Source organism: Haematobia irritans, chromosome 1, assembly GCF_050003625.1.
Source record: "Haematobia irritans isolate KBUSLIRL chromosome 1, ASM5000362v1, whole genome shotgun sequence".
NCBI lineage: Eukaryota > Metazoa > Arthropoda > Insecta > Diptera > Muscidae > Haematobia > Haematobia irritans.
In genome coordinates this window covers 35,761,023-35,775,149 of record NC_134397.1, presented here as the reverse complement: position 1 = coordinate 35,775,149, position 14,127 = coordinate 35,761,023, and the positions used below count along the sequence as shown (strand labels likewise).

Genomic DNA, 14,127 nt, shown 5'->3' with positions numbered 1-14,127 from the left:
GTTAGCTTCATACCTTGTAATACGATTTCGAAAATAAAGTGTTTGCACCGAGATAATTCCCATATGTTTTTTCTTTAAAGTTACGTATAAGTAGGAAAATTAAATACTGAACTCCGTTCTTGCTTCGGCAGAACATATACTAAAATTGGAACGATACAGAGAAGATTAGCATGGCCCCTGCGCAAGGATGACACGCAAAATCGTGAAGCGTTCCACATTTTTTACATTATTTTTCCCTCTTGTGGATGGACATAGTGCAAAATTTTCATTTTTTCCACGGTTACTTTTCTTTACAAACATATATAGTTCAAAGAAAGCTATTTCACAACGCTTGTGACAATATGCAAAAGATTAATATAAAATAGTTGAACAATGCCAACAACACACAGTGCTCCCAAGCGGTCCTCCATCTAAGTACTAACCGCGCCTGACGCTGCTTAATTTCGGTGATCGGACGAGAACCGATGTACTCAGCGTGGTACGGTCGTTGGCGACTTCATATCATCAACTAAAGGAATTGTTTCAATTGGAATTAAATAACTTAATAGGTATTTTTGCTTCATCAATTATGTTTACGTTAAGGAGAGTTTTAAAACTTTTTAATCTATGTCAAAAGAAACTATAATGCAGCCTAAAAGGAATTCATAATTGTATACGCATAATTTCCAATATTTTTAAGTTTTAAAAATTAAGGAATTTGTTCAAACTGTTATTCTATATGAATTATTTTTAAACATTTCTATGCAAAAGTACATCGATTTCCACTTCCTTCAAAAATCTCGAAATCAACGAATATAGTTGTTATGTACAAGTAATGCATAAAAATATAAGCAAAAAGCGAAACGATAGAAATTTATATAAAAAATTGGACAATGCCAACAACACGCGGTGTTCCCAAGCGGTCACCATCTAAGTACTAACCGCGCCCGACGCTGCTTAATTTCGGTGATCGGACGAGAACCGATGTACTCAGCGTGGTATGGTCGTTGGCGAGAGATGCTTGACTATTTGACTCCATATCATCAACTAGAGAAATTGTTTTAATTACAATTGAATAGCTTATTGGGTACTTTTGCTTCAACAATGATGTTTACGTTAAGGACAGTTTTAAAACTTTTTAAGCTATGTCGAAAGAAACTATAATGAAGCCTATAATGGGAATTCATAATATTTTTCGCATAATTTCCAACATTTTGAAGTTTTAAAAATTAAGGAATTAGTTCAAAATGCCATTCCATAAGACTTGTTGTTATATATTTCTATTTCCATTTCCTTCAAAAAGCTACAAATGATCGAATATAGTTGTTATTTACAAGGGATGTATAAAAATACAAGCAAAACGTGAAATCATGGAAATTGGTATAAAAATTTTGACGATGCCAACAACACGCGGTGTTCCCAAGCGGTCCTCCATCTAAGTACTAACCGCGCCCGACGCTGCTTAATTTCGGTGATCGGACGAGAACCGATGTACTCAGCGTGGTATGGTCGTTGGCGAAAGAAGATTGAAATTTTGATATCTTATCATCAATTAGCGGTATGGAATACGTTCAATTGGAATCAAATGAATGACGTTTGTTTTAGTTCAATGTTGAGGTTGATGTTATGAATATTTTGGTTTAAATGCTACGCCCCTGTGAAAACAAAACCAAAAGAAATAAGTTATACGATTTTTAGTTGTCAACTTTTCCAGGTCATTAAATTTTCCTAAGAGAATTAAATTGGTTCAACATTTTATTCTAGTTTTTTTTTTTCAAAATTTCTATGCCAAAAGTGTATCTAAGTCCATATTCTCGGAAAAGCTAGGAAAAACTTTTAAATATTGGTTACTATTTGCAACGAATGTATGCAAAATTTTAGCAACAGCAATTGTTACCGTAATAGGTAGTTATTACGAATTTTCGACATGATGATATAATAAGTCACCATGCAAAAAATACAATGTCTTCCACTGACAACGTTAAGGTCAAGTGGACTTTTTTTTAATGTTGCCAAATCGGAAAATTGATCCTCTTGGGGTCCATTTGCAGACATGTCGAAAGCAAGGTTGCCACATATTTTTGGTAGACATCTACCAAAAATGGTATATTCTTTATTGTGTGATAGACATTGAAGGCTATAGCTTAATGTGGTGGGAAACGATAAATATTTGTATAAAAAGGTTGGGAGATGCCAACAACACACGTTATTTTACAAAGCTTATAACATAGAGACAATCTGCAGAAAAAAATTAATATAAAATAGTTCAACAATGCCAACAAAACGCGGTGTTCCAAAGAGGTCCTGTACGTAAGTTCCAACCACGCTAATCGCACAAGAACCAATGTATTCAATGTAGTAAAAAAAAAAACATAATTTTATTTATTAATAATTAATAGGCTGTGTACAAAGAATCTCCATCGGCCTCTTTCCGCTGAGATGTAGCGTAGGTGGGCAAAAGATTTGCCAGTCTCATTGAAAATTGTTTGCCTCCAGTTTTTCTTTGGTCTGCCTCTCCTCCTTGATTCTTGAGAACTCCATTCGAGGGTGTCGTGACGTATTTCATCATATGTCTTTCGAAGATTGTGCCCCAACCAGTTCTACTTTTTCATTTTAATTTGTTTATTTATAATGTCTTGATCGGCCATTTCGAAATGTGCCTTGTTGGATATATTACGTGGCCACCAAATTTTTTGAATATTGCGAATACATCTGTTGCTAAAAGCATGTAGTTTCTGCTTGACCTTGTAGGTTACAAGCCAGGTCTAGGATCCATACAATAGCACAGTTTTAACGCATACATTATATATGTTTATTTTGGTTTTCGGTGTAAGATTATTTGATTTCCATATATCGGAGCTCGTGGTAAGAGGTTCTTGCTTTCTGTATCCGAGAATTTACATCGTCATCAGTGCCGCCGTCTGCTGTAATCACGCTGCCTACGTAGCAGAAGCTGTCGATGTTGCTAATGAATTCTTTATTAAGAAGGCAATGTGCTGTCTCATTACATTTGATGCTCATACATTTCGTTTACAATACTCCGTAATAGGTACTTATTACGAATATTTGGTATGGTGGTATAACAAGTAACCATGTAAAGAAATACGATTTGGTATGTTGAAAACTGTGTACATAACGTGGATACAGAAGTAACGGATTAACCTTCCCCCAAAGGAATATGGGATCACATTCAAAAAGAGTTCGTTGGCCAATGTAATATCTAACTATCTGTGAAGAACTGGGGAGATATTTTTAAAACAAAAGACGGGGAATACTTAAAAAAAGTCAGTTCGGAGAAGTTTGAAAGTAAAGCAAGTACAAGTTCATTGAAATATAAGGCGCATGAAAATAGAATCGACTCTGATAATTGCAAGTATTTTGGAAAACAATCAGCTAAAGTATGAACCAGATTTTACAGAAGCAGTGGAGACATTAGCGAAAACTGCTACTTGATTGATATTTCTAATGTTAATAGATTTTATAATAAACAAAAACATTACATTCCTGTTAATTGGAAATCACCAAAAAATTCGGCTTATGGTTTAAAAATAGATACAAATTCACGCTTAAAAGAAGCGATGAAGTTGTCTGCGCATTAATGGCTATCTAAATCTGATGAATATTTGGTAGACAGTCTATAAATAGATACAATTCACCCTTAAGACATTGTTTCAGGTACTAAGATCAGTGGAATACAGACAAAGAACACTTCACGTTTTTAAATGTTTTAAATTACCCTTTTGTATGAAAAGTTAGCTTCATACCTTGTAATACGATTTCGAAAATAAAGTGTTTGCACCGAGATAATTCCCATATGTTTTTTCTTTAAAGTTACGTATAAGTAGGAAAATTAAATACTGAACTCCGTTCTTGCTTCGGCAGAACATATACTAAAATTGGAACGATACAGAGAAGATTAGCATGGCCCCTGCGCAAGGATGACACGCAAAATCGTGAAGCGTTCCACATTTTTTACATTATTTTTCCCTCTTGTGGATGGACATAGTGCAAAATTTTCATTTTTTCCACGGTTACTTTTCTTTACAAACATATATAGTTCAAAGAAAGCTATTTCACAACGCTTGTGACAATATGCAAAAGATTAATATAAAATAGTTGAACAATGCCAACAACACACAGTGCTCCCAAGCGGTCCTCCATCTAAGTACTAACCGCGCCTGACGCTGCTTAATTTCGGTGATCGGACGAGAACCGATGTACTCAGCGTGGTACGGTCGTTGGCGACTTCATATCATCAACTAAAGGAATTGTTTCAATTGGAATTAAATAACTTAATAGGTATTTTTGCTTCATCAATTATGTTTACGTTAAGGAGAGTTTTAAAACTTTTTAATCTATGTCAAAAGAAACTATAATGCAGCCTAAAAGGAATTCATAATTGTATACGCATAATTTCCAATATTTTTAAGTTTTAAAAATTAAGGAATTTGTTCAAACTGTTATTCTATATGAATTATTTTTAAACATTTCTATGCAAAAGTACATCGATTTCCACTTCCTTCAAAAATCTCGAAATCAACGAATATAGTTGTTATGTACAAGTAATGCATAAAAATATAAGCAAAAAGCGAAACGATAGAAATTTATATAAAAAATTGGACAATGCCAACAACACGCGGTGTTCCCAAGCGGTCACCATCTAAGTACTAACCGCGCCCGACGCTGCTTAATTTCGGTGATCGGACGAGAACCGATGTACTCAGCGTGGTATGGTCGTTGGCGAGAGATGCTTGACTATTTGACTCCATATCATCAACTAGAGAAATTGTTTTAATTACAATTGAATAGCTTATTGGGTACTTTTGCTTCAACAATGATGTTTACGTTAAGGACAGTTTTAAAACTTTTTAAGCTATGTCGAAAGAAACTATAATGAAGCCTATAATGGGAATTCATAATATTTTTCGCATAATTTCCAACATTTTGAAGTTTTAAAAATTAAGGAATTAGTTCAAAATGCCATTCCATAAGACTTGTTGTTATATATTTCTATTTCCATTTCCTTCAAAAAGCTACAAATGATCGAATATAGTTGTTATTTACAAGGGATGTATAAAAATACAAGCAAAACGTGAAATCATGGAAATTGGTATAAAAATTTTGACGATGCCAACAACACGCGGTGTTCCCAAGCGGTCCTCCATCTAAGTACTAACCGCGCCCGACGCTGCTTAATTTCGGTGATCGGACGAGAACCGATGTACTCAGCGTGGTATGGTCGTTGGCGAAAGAAGATTGAAATTTTGATATCTTATCATCAATTAGCGGTATGGAATACGTTCAATTGGAATCAAATGAATGACGTTTGTTTTAGTTCAATGTTGAGGTTGATGTTATGAATATTTTGGTTTAAATGCTACGCCCCTGTGAAAACAAAACCAAAAGAAATAAGTTATACGATTTTTAGTTGTCAACTTTTCCAGGTCATTAAATTTTCCTAAGAGAATTAAATTGGTTCAACATTTTATTCTACAGTTTTTTTTTCAAAATTTCTATGCCAAAAGTGTATCCAAGTCCATATTCTCGGAAAAGCTAGGAAAAACTTTTAAATATTGGTTACTATTTGCAACGAATGTATGCAAAATTTTAGCAACAGCAATTGTTACCGTAATAGGTAGTTATTACGAATTTTCGACATGATGATATAATAAGTCACCATGCAAAAAATACAATGTCTTCCACTGACAACGTTAAGGTCAAGTGGACTTTTTTTTAATGTTGCCAAATCGGAAAATTGATCCTCTTGGGGTCCATTTGCAGACATGTCGAAAGCAAGGTTGCCACATATTTTTGGTAGACATCTACCAAAAATGGTATATTCTTTATTGTGTGATAGACATTGAAGGCTATAGCTTAATGTGGTGGGAAACGATAAATATTTGTATAAAAAGGTTGGGAGATGCCAACAACACACGTTATTTTACAAAGCTTATAACATAGAGACAATCTGCAGAAAAAAATTAATATAAAATAGTTCAACAATGCCAACAAAACGCGGTGTTCCAAAGAGGTCCTGTACGTAAGTTCCAACCACGATAATCGCACAAGAACCAATGTATTCAATGTAGTAAAAAAAAAACATAATTTTATTTATTAATAATTAATAGGCTGTGTACAAAGAATCTCCATCGGCCTCTTTCCGCTGAGATGTAGCGTAGGTGGGCAAAAGATTTGCCAGTCTCATTGAAAATTGTTTGCCTCCAGTTTTTCTTTGGTCTGCCTCTCCTCCTTGATTCTTGAGAACTCCATTCGAGGGTGTCGTGACGTATTTCATCATATGTCTTTCGAAGATTGTGCCCCAACCAGTTCTACTTTTTCATTTTAATTTGTTTATTTATAATGTCTTGATCGGCCATTTCGAAATGTGCCTTGTTGGATATATTACGTGGCCACCAAATTTTTTGAATATTGCGAATACATCTGTTGCTAAAAGCATGTAGTTTCTGCTTGACCTTGTAGGTTACAAGCCAGGTCTAGGATCCATACAATAGCACAGTTTTAACGCATACATTATATATGTTTATTTTGGTTTTCGGTGTAAGATTATTTGATTTCCATATATCGGAGCTCGTGGTAAGAGGTTCTTGCTTTCTGTATCCGAGAATTTACATCGTCATCAGTGCCGCCGTCTGCTGTAATCACGCTGCCTACGTAGCAGAAGCTGTCGATGTTGCTAATGAATTCTTTATTAAGAAGGCAATGTGCTGTCTCATTACATTTGATGCTCATACATTTCGTTTACAATACTCCGTAATAGGTACTTATTACGAATATTTGGTATGGTGGTATAACAAGTAACCATGTAAAGAAATACGATTTGGTATGTTGAAAACTGTGTACATAACGTGGATACAGAAGTAACGGATTAACCTTCCCCCAAAGGAATATGGGATCACATTCAAAAAGAGTTCGTTGGCCAATGTAATATCTAACTATCTGTGAAGAACTGGGGAGATATTTTTAAAACAAAAGACGGGGAATACTTAAAAAAAGTCAGTTCGGAGAAGTTTGAAAGTAAAGCAAGTACAAGTTCATTGAAATATAAGGCGCATGAAAATAGAATCGACTCTGATAATTGCAAGTATTTTGGAAAACAATCAGCTAAAGTATGAACCAGATTTTACAGAAGCAGTGGAGACATTAGCGAAAACTGCTACTTGTATTATACTAATTGATTGATATTTCTAATGTTAATAGATTTTATAATAAACAAAAACATTACATTCCTGTTAATTGGAAATCACCAAAAAATTCGGCTTATGGTTTAAAAATAGATACAAATTCACGCTTAAAAGAAGCGATGAAGTTGTTTGTGCATTAATGGCTATCTAAATCTGATGAATCTTTGGTAGACAGTCTATAAATAGATACAATTCACCCTTAAGACATTGTTTCAGGTACTAAGATCAGTGGAATACAGACAAAGAACACTTCACGTTTTTAAATGTTTTAAATTACCCTTTTGTATGAAAAGTTAGCTTCATACCTTGTAATACGATTTCGAAAATAAAGTGTTTGCACCGAGATAATTCCCATATGTTTTTTCTTTAAAGTTACGTATAAGTAGGAAAATTAAATACTGAACTCCGTTCTTGCTTCGGCAGAACATATACTAAAATTGGAACGATACAGAGAAGATTAGCATGGCCCCTGCGCAAGGATGACACGCAAAATCGTGAAGCGTTCCACATTTTTACATTATTTTTCCCTCTTGTGGATGGACATAGTGCAAAATTTTCATTTTTTCCACGGTTACTTTTCTTTACAAACATATATAGTTCAAAGAAAGCTATTTCACAACGCTTGTGACAATATGCAAAAGATTAATATAAAATAGTTGAACAATGCCAACAACACACGGTGTTCCCAAGCGGTCCACCATCAAAGTACTAACCGCGCCTGACGCTGCTTAATTTCGGTGATCGAACGAGAACCGATGTACTCAGCGTGGTACGGTCGTTGGCGACTTCATATCATCAACTAAAGGAATTGTTTCAATTGGAATTAAATAACTTAATAGGTATTTTTGCTTCATCAATTATGTTTACGTTAAGGACAGTTTTAAAACTTTTTAATCTATGTCAAAAGAAACTATAATGCAGCCTAAAAGGAATTCATAATTGTATCCGCATAATTTCCAATATTTTTAAGTTTTAAAAATTAAGGAATTTGTTCAAACTGTTATTCTATATGAATTATTTTTAAACATTTCTATGCAAAAGTACATCGATTTCCACTTCCTTCAAAAATCTCGAAATCAACGAATATAGTTGTTATGTACAAGTAATGCATAAAAATATAAGCAAAAAGCGAAACGATAGAAATTTATATAAAAAATTGGACAATGCCAACAACACGCGGTGTTCCCAAGCGGTCACCATCTAAGTACTAACCGCACCCGACGCTGCTTAATTTCGGTGATCGGACGAGAACCGATGTACTCAGCGTGGTATGGTCGTTGGCGAGAGATGCTTGACTATTTGACTTCTTATCATCAACTAGAGAAATTGTTTTAATTACAATTGAATAGCTTATTGGGTACTTTTGCTTCAACAATGATGTTTACGTTAAGGACAGTTTTAAAACTTTTTAAGCTATGTCGAAAGAAACTATAATGAAGCCTATAATGGGAATTCATAATATTTTTCGCATAATTTCCAACATTTTTAAGTTTTAAAAATTAAGGAATTAGTTCAAAATGCCATTCCATAAGACTTGTTGTTATATATTTCTATGCAAAAGTACATCGATTTCCATTTCCTTCAAAAATCTCGAAATCAACGAATATAGTTGTTATGTACAAGTAATGTATAAAATTATAAGCAAAAAGCGAAACGATAGAAATTTATATAAAAAATTGGACAATGCCAACAACACGCGGTGTTCCCAAGCGGTCCACCATCTAAGTACTAACCGCGCCCGACGCTGCTTAATTTCGGTGATCGGACGAGAACCGATGTACTCAGCGTGGTATGGTCGTTGGCGAGAGATGCTTGACTATTTGACTCCATATCATCAACTAGAGAAATTGTTTTAATTACAATTGAATAGCTTATTGGGTACTTTTGCTTCAACAATGATGTTTACGTTAAGGACAGTTTTAAAACTTTTTAAGCTATGTCGAAAGAAACTATAATGAAGCCTATAATTGGAATTCATAATATTTTTCGCATAATTTCCAACATTTTTAAGTTTTAAAAATTAAGGAATTAGTTCAAAATGCCATTCCATAAGACTTGTTGTTATATATTTCTATTTCCATTTCCTTCAAAAAGCTACAAATGATCGAATATAGTTGTTATTTACAAGGGATGTATAAAAATACAAGCAAAACGTGAAATCATGGAAATTGGTATAAAAATTTTGACGATGCCAACAACACGCGGTGTTCCCAAGCGGTCCTCCATCTAAGTACTAACCGCGCCCGACGCTGCTTAATTTCGGTGATCGGAAGAGAACCGATGTACTCAGCGTGGTATGGTCGTTGGCGAAAGAAGATTGAAATTTTGATATCTTATCATCAATTAGCGGTATGGAATACGTTCAATTGGAATCAAATGAATGACGTTTGTTTTAGTTCAATGTTGAGGTTGATGTTATGAATATTTTGGTTTAAATGCTACGCCCCTGTGAAAACAAAACCAAAAGAAATAAGTTATACGATTTTTAGTTGTCAACTTTTCCAGGTCATTAAATTTTCCTAAGAGAATTAAATTGGTTCAACATTTTATTCTACAGTTTTTTTTTCAAAATTTCTATGCCAAAAGTGTATCTAAGTCCATATTCTCGGAAAAGCTAGGAAAAACTTTTAAATATTGGTTACTATTTGCAACGAATGTATGCAAAATTTTAGCAACAGCTGTTATTGTTACCGTAATAGGTAGTTATTACGAATTTTCGACATGATGATATAATAAGTCACCATGCAAAAAATACAATGTCTTCCACTGACAACGTTAAGGTCAAGTGGACTTTTTTTTAATGTTGCCAAATCGGAAAATTGATCCTCTTGGGGTCCATTTGCAGACATGTCGAAAGCAAGGTTGCCACATATTTTTGGTAGACATCTACCAAAAATGGTATATTCTTTATTGTGTGATAGACATTGAAGGCTATAGCTTAATGTGGTGGGAAACGATAAATATTTGTATAAAAAGGTTGGGAGATGCCAACAACACACGTTATTTTACAAAGCTTATAACATAGAGACAATCTGCAGAAAAAAATTAATATAAAATAGTTGAACAATGCCAACAAAACGCGGTGTTCCAAAGAGGTCCTGTACGTAAGTTCCAACCACGCTAATCGCACAAGAACCAATGTATTCAATGTAGTAAAAAAAAAATAATTTTATTTATTAATAATTAATAGGCTGTGTACAAAGAATCTCCATCGGCCTCTTTCCGCTGAGATGTAGCGTAGGTGGGCAAAAGATTTGCCAGTCTCATTGCAAATTGTTTGCCTCCAGTTTTTCTTTGGTCTGCCTCTCCTCCTTGATTCTTGAGAACTCCATTCGAGGGTGTCGTGACATATTTCATCATATGTCTTTCGAAGGTTGTGCCCCAACCAGTTCTACTTTTTCATTTTAATTTGTTTATTTATAATGTCTTGATCGGCCATTTCGAAATGTGCCTTGTTGGATATATTACGTGGCCACCAAATTTTTTGAATATTGCGAATACATCTGTTGCTAAAAGCATGTAGTTTCTGCTTGACCCTGTAGGTTACAAGCCAGGTCTAGGATCCATACAATAGCACAGTTTTAACGCATACATTATATATGTTTATTTTGGTTTTCGGTGTAAGATTATTTGATTTCCATATATCGGAGCTCGTGGTAAGAGGTTCTTGCTTTCTGTATCCGAGAATTTACATCGTCATCAGTGCCGCCGTCTGCTGTAATCACGCTGCCTAGGTAGCAGAAGCTGTCGATGTTGCTAATGAATTCTTTATTAAGAAGGCAATGTGCTGTCTCATTACATTTGATGCTCATACATTTCGTTTACAATACTCCGTAATAGGTACTTATTACGAATATTTGGTATGGTGGTATAACAAGTAACCATGTAAAGAAATACGATTTGGTATGTTGAAAACTGTGTACATAACGTGGATACAGAAGTAACGGATTAACCTTCCCCCAAAGGAATATGGGATCACATTCAAAAAGAGTTCGTTGGCCAATGTAATATCTAACTATCTGTGAAGAACTGGGGAGATATTTTTAAAACAAAAGACAGGGAATACTTAAAAAAAGTCATTTCGGAGAAGTTTGAAAGTAAAGCAAGTACAAGTTCATTGAAATATAGGGCGCATGAAAATAGAATCGACTCTGATAATTGCAAGTATTTTGGAAAACAATCAGCTAAAGTATGAACCAGATTTTACAGAAGCAGTGGAGACATTAGCGAAAACTGCTACTTGTATTATACTAATTGATTGATATTTCTAATGTTAATAGATTTTATAATAAACAAAAACATTACATTCCTGTTAATTGGAAATCACCAAAAAATTCGGCTTATGGTTTAAAAATAGATACAAATTCACGCTTAAAAGAAGCGATGAAGTTGTTTGTGCATTAATGGCTATCTAAATCTGATGAATCTTTGGTAGACAGTCTATAAATAGATACAATTCACCCTTAAGACATTGTTTCAGGTACTAAGATCAGTGGAATACAGACAAAGAACACTTCACGTTTTTAAATGTTTTAAATTACCCTTTTGTATGAAAAGTTAGCTTCATACCTTGTAATACGATTTCGAAAATAAAGTGTTTGCACCGAGATAATTCCCATATGTTTTTTCTTTAAAGTTACGTATAAGTAGGAAAATTAAATACTGAACTCCGTTCTTGCTTCGGCAGAACATATACTAAAATTGGAACGATACAGAGAAGATTAGCATGGCCCCTGCGCAAGGATGACACGCAAAATCGTGAAGCGTTCCACATTTTTACATTATTTTTCCCTCTTGTGGATGGACATAGTGCAAAATTTTCATTTTTTCCACGGTTACTTTTCTTTACAAACATATATAGTTCAAAGAAAGCTATTTCACAACGCTTGTGACAATATGCAAAAGATCAATATAAAATAGTTGAACAATGCCAACAACACACGGTGTTCCCAAGCGGTCCACCATCAAAGTACTAACCGCGCCTGACGCTGCTTAATTTCGGTGATCGGACGAGAACCGATGTACTCAGCGTGGTACGGTCGTTGGCGACTTCATATCATCAACTAAAGGAATTGTTTCAATTGGAATTAAATAACTTAATAGGTATTTTTGCTTCATCAATTATGTTTACGTTAAGGACAGTTTTAAAACTTTTTAATCTATGTCAAAAGAAACTATAATGCAGCCGAAAAGGAATTCATAATTGTATCCGCATAATTTCCAATATTTTTAAGTTTTAAAAATTAAGGAATTTGTTCAAACTGTTATTCTATATGAATTATTTTTAAACATTTCTATGCAAAAGTACATCGATTTCCACTTCCTTCAAAAATCTCGAAATCAACGAATATAGTTGTTATGTACAAGTAATGCATAAAAATATAAGCAAAAAGCGAAACGATAGAAATTTATATAAAAAATTGGACAATGCCAACAACACGCGGTGTTCCCAAGCGGTCCACCATCTAAGTACTAACCGCGCCAGACGCTGCTTAATTTCGGTGATCGGACGAGAACCGATGTACTCAGCGTGGTATGGTCGTTGGCGAGAGATGCTTGACTATTTGACTTCATATCATCAACTAGAGAAATTGTTTTAATTACAATTGAATAGCTTATTGGGTACTTTTGCTTCAACAATGATGTTTACGTTAAGGACAGTTTTAAAACTTTTTAAGCTATGTCGAAAGAAACTATAATGAAGCCTATAATTGGAATTCATAATATTTTTCGCATAATTTCCAACATTTTTAAGTTTTAAAAATTAAGGAATTAGTTCAAAATGCCATTCCATAAGACTTGTTGTTATATATTTCTATGCAAAAGTACATCGATTTCCATTTCCTTCAAAAATCTTGAAATCAACGAATATAGTTGTTATGTACAAGTAATGTATAAAATTATAAGCAAAAAGCGAAACGATAGAAATTTATATAAAAAATTGGACAATGCCAACAACACGCGGTGTTCCCAAGCGGTCCACCATCTAAGTACTAACCGCGCCCGACGCTGCTTAATTTCGGTGATCGGACGAGAACCGATGTACTCAGCGTGGTATGGTCGTTGGCGAGAGATGCTTGACTATTTGACTCCATATCATCAACTAGAGAAATTGTTTTAATTACAATTGAATAGCTTATTGGGTACTTTTGCTTCAACAATGATGTTTACGTTAAGGACAGTTTTAAAACTTTTTAAGCTATGTCGAAAGAAACTATAATGAAGCCTATAATTGGAATTCATAATATTTTTCGCATAATTTCCAACATTTTTAAGTTTTAAAAATTAAGGAATTAGTTCAAAATGCCATTCCATAAGACTTGTTGTTATATATTTCTATTTCCATTTCCTTCAAAAAGCTACAAATGATCGAATATAGTTGTTATTTACAAGGGATGTATAAAAATACAAGCAAAACGTGAAATCATGGAAATTGGTATAAAAATTTTGATGATGCCAACAACACGCGGTGTTCCCAAGCGGTCCCCATCTAAGTACTAACCGCGCCCGACGCTGCTTAATTTCGGTGATCGGACGAGAACCGATGTACTCAGCGTGGTATGGTCGTTGGCGAAAGAAGATTGAAATTTTGATATCTTATCATCAATTAGCGGTATGGAATACGTTCAATTGGAATCAAATGAATGACGTTTGTTTTAGTTCAATGTTGAGGTTGATGTTATGAATATTTTGGTTTAAATGCTACGCCCCTGTGAAAACAAAACCAAAAGAAATAAGTTATACGATTTTTAGTTGCAACTTTTCCAGGTCATTAAATTTTCCTAAGAGAATTAAATTGGTTCAACATTTTATTCTACAGTTTTTTTTTCAAAATTTCTATGCCAAAAGTGTATCTAAGTCCATATTCTCGGAAAAGCTAGGAAAAACTTTTAAATATTGGTTACTATTTGCAACGAATGTATGCAAAATTTTAGCAACAGCTGTT

At 34.2% G+C, this 14,127-nt stretch overlaps 9 non-coding genes and 9 pseudogenes across 9 annotated transcripts; 4 read left to right on the top strand and 14 right to left on the bottom strand.

Annotated features, from left to right (window-relative positions):
* The first annotated feature begins 115 nt into the window (after positions 1-115).
* LOC142222834 (U6 spliceosomal RNA) lies at positions 116-222 on the top strand. Its single transcript, XR_012718431.1, has one exon. It is a non-coding gene; the product is annotated as a U6 spliceosomal RNA (small nuclear RNA).
* A 151-nt stretch (positions 223-373) lies between these two features.
* LOC142222793 (5S ribosomal RNA) lies at positions 374-492 on the bottom strand (annotated as a pseudogene).
* A 381-nt stretch (positions 493-873) lies between these two features.
* On the bottom strand, positions 874-991 carry LOC142222737 (5S ribosomal RNA; annotated as a pseudogene).
* Positions 992-1,377: 386 nt separating this feature from the next.
* Positions 1,378-1,496, bottom strand: LOC142222670 (5S ribosomal RNA). Its single transcript, XR_012718340.1, has one exon. It is a non-coding gene; the product is annotated as a 5S ribosomal RNA (ribosomal RNA).
* Positions 1,497-3,845: 2,349 nt separating this feature from the next.
* LOC142222833 (U6 spliceosomal RNA) lies at positions 3,846-3,952 on the top strand. Its single transcript, XR_012718430.1, has one exon. It is a non-coding gene; the product is annotated as a U6 spliceosomal RNA (small nuclear RNA).
* A 151-nt stretch (positions 3,953-4,103) lies between these two features.
* Positions 4,104-4,222, bottom strand: LOC142222791 (5S ribosomal RNA; annotated as a pseudogene).
* A 381-nt stretch (positions 4,223-4,603) lies between these two features.
* On the bottom strand, positions 4,604-4,721 carry LOC142222736 (5S ribosomal RNA; annotated as a pseudogene).
* Positions 4,722-5,107: 386 nt separating this feature from the next.
* LOC142222669 (5S ribosomal RNA) lies at positions 5,108-5,226 on the bottom strand. Its single transcript, XR_012718339.1, has one exon. It is a non-coding gene; the product is annotated as a 5S ribosomal RNA (ribosomal RNA).
* A 2,362-nt stretch (positions 5,227-7,588) lies between these two features.
* LOC142222832 (U6 spliceosomal RNA) lies at positions 7,589-7,695 on the top strand. Its single transcript, XR_012718429.1, has one exon. It is a non-coding gene; the product is annotated as a U6 spliceosomal RNA (small nuclear RNA).
* A 150-nt stretch (positions 7,696-7,845) lies between these two features.
* LOC142222782 (5S ribosomal RNA) lies at positions 7,846-7,964 on the bottom strand (annotated as a pseudogene).
* A 381-nt stretch (positions 7,965-8,345) lies between these two features.
* On the bottom strand, positions 8,346-8,463 carry LOC142222753 (5S ribosomal RNA; annotated as a pseudogene).
* Positions 8,464-8,865: 402 nt separating this feature from the next.
* LOC142222705 (5S ribosomal RNA) lies at positions 8,866-8,984 on the bottom strand. The gene has a single exon (XR_012718373.1). It is a non-coding gene; the product is annotated as a 5S ribosomal RNA (ribosomal RNA).
* A 386-nt stretch (positions 8,985-9,370) lies between these two features.
* Positions 9,371-9,489, bottom strand: LOC142222722 (5S ribosomal RNA). Its single transcript, XR_012718389.1, has one exon. It is a non-coding gene; the product is annotated as a 5S ribosomal RNA (ribosomal RNA).
* A 2,363-nt stretch (positions 9,490-11,852) lies between these two features.
* Positions 11,853-11,959, top strand: LOC142222831 (U6 spliceosomal RNA). The gene has a single exon (XR_012718428.1). It is a non-coding gene; the product is annotated as a U6 spliceosomal RNA (small nuclear RNA).
* A 150-nt stretch (positions 11,960-12,109) lies between these two features.
* Positions 12,110-12,228, bottom strand: LOC142222776 (5S ribosomal RNA; annotated as a pseudogene).
* Positions 12,229-12,609: 381 nt separating this feature from the next.
* Positions 12,610-12,728, bottom strand: LOC142222751 (5S ribosomal RNA; annotated as a pseudogene).
* A 402-nt stretch (positions 12,729-13,130) lies between these two features.
* LOC142222704 (5S ribosomal RNA) lies at positions 13,131-13,249 on the bottom strand. Its single transcript, XR_012718372.1, has one exon. It is a non-coding gene; the product is annotated as a 5S ribosomal RNA (ribosomal RNA).
* Positions 13,250-13,635: 386 nt separating this feature from the next.
* LOC142222742 (5S ribosomal RNA) lies at positions 13,636-13,753 on the bottom strand (annotated as a pseudogene).
* Positions 13,754-14,127: the final 374 nt, after the last annotated feature.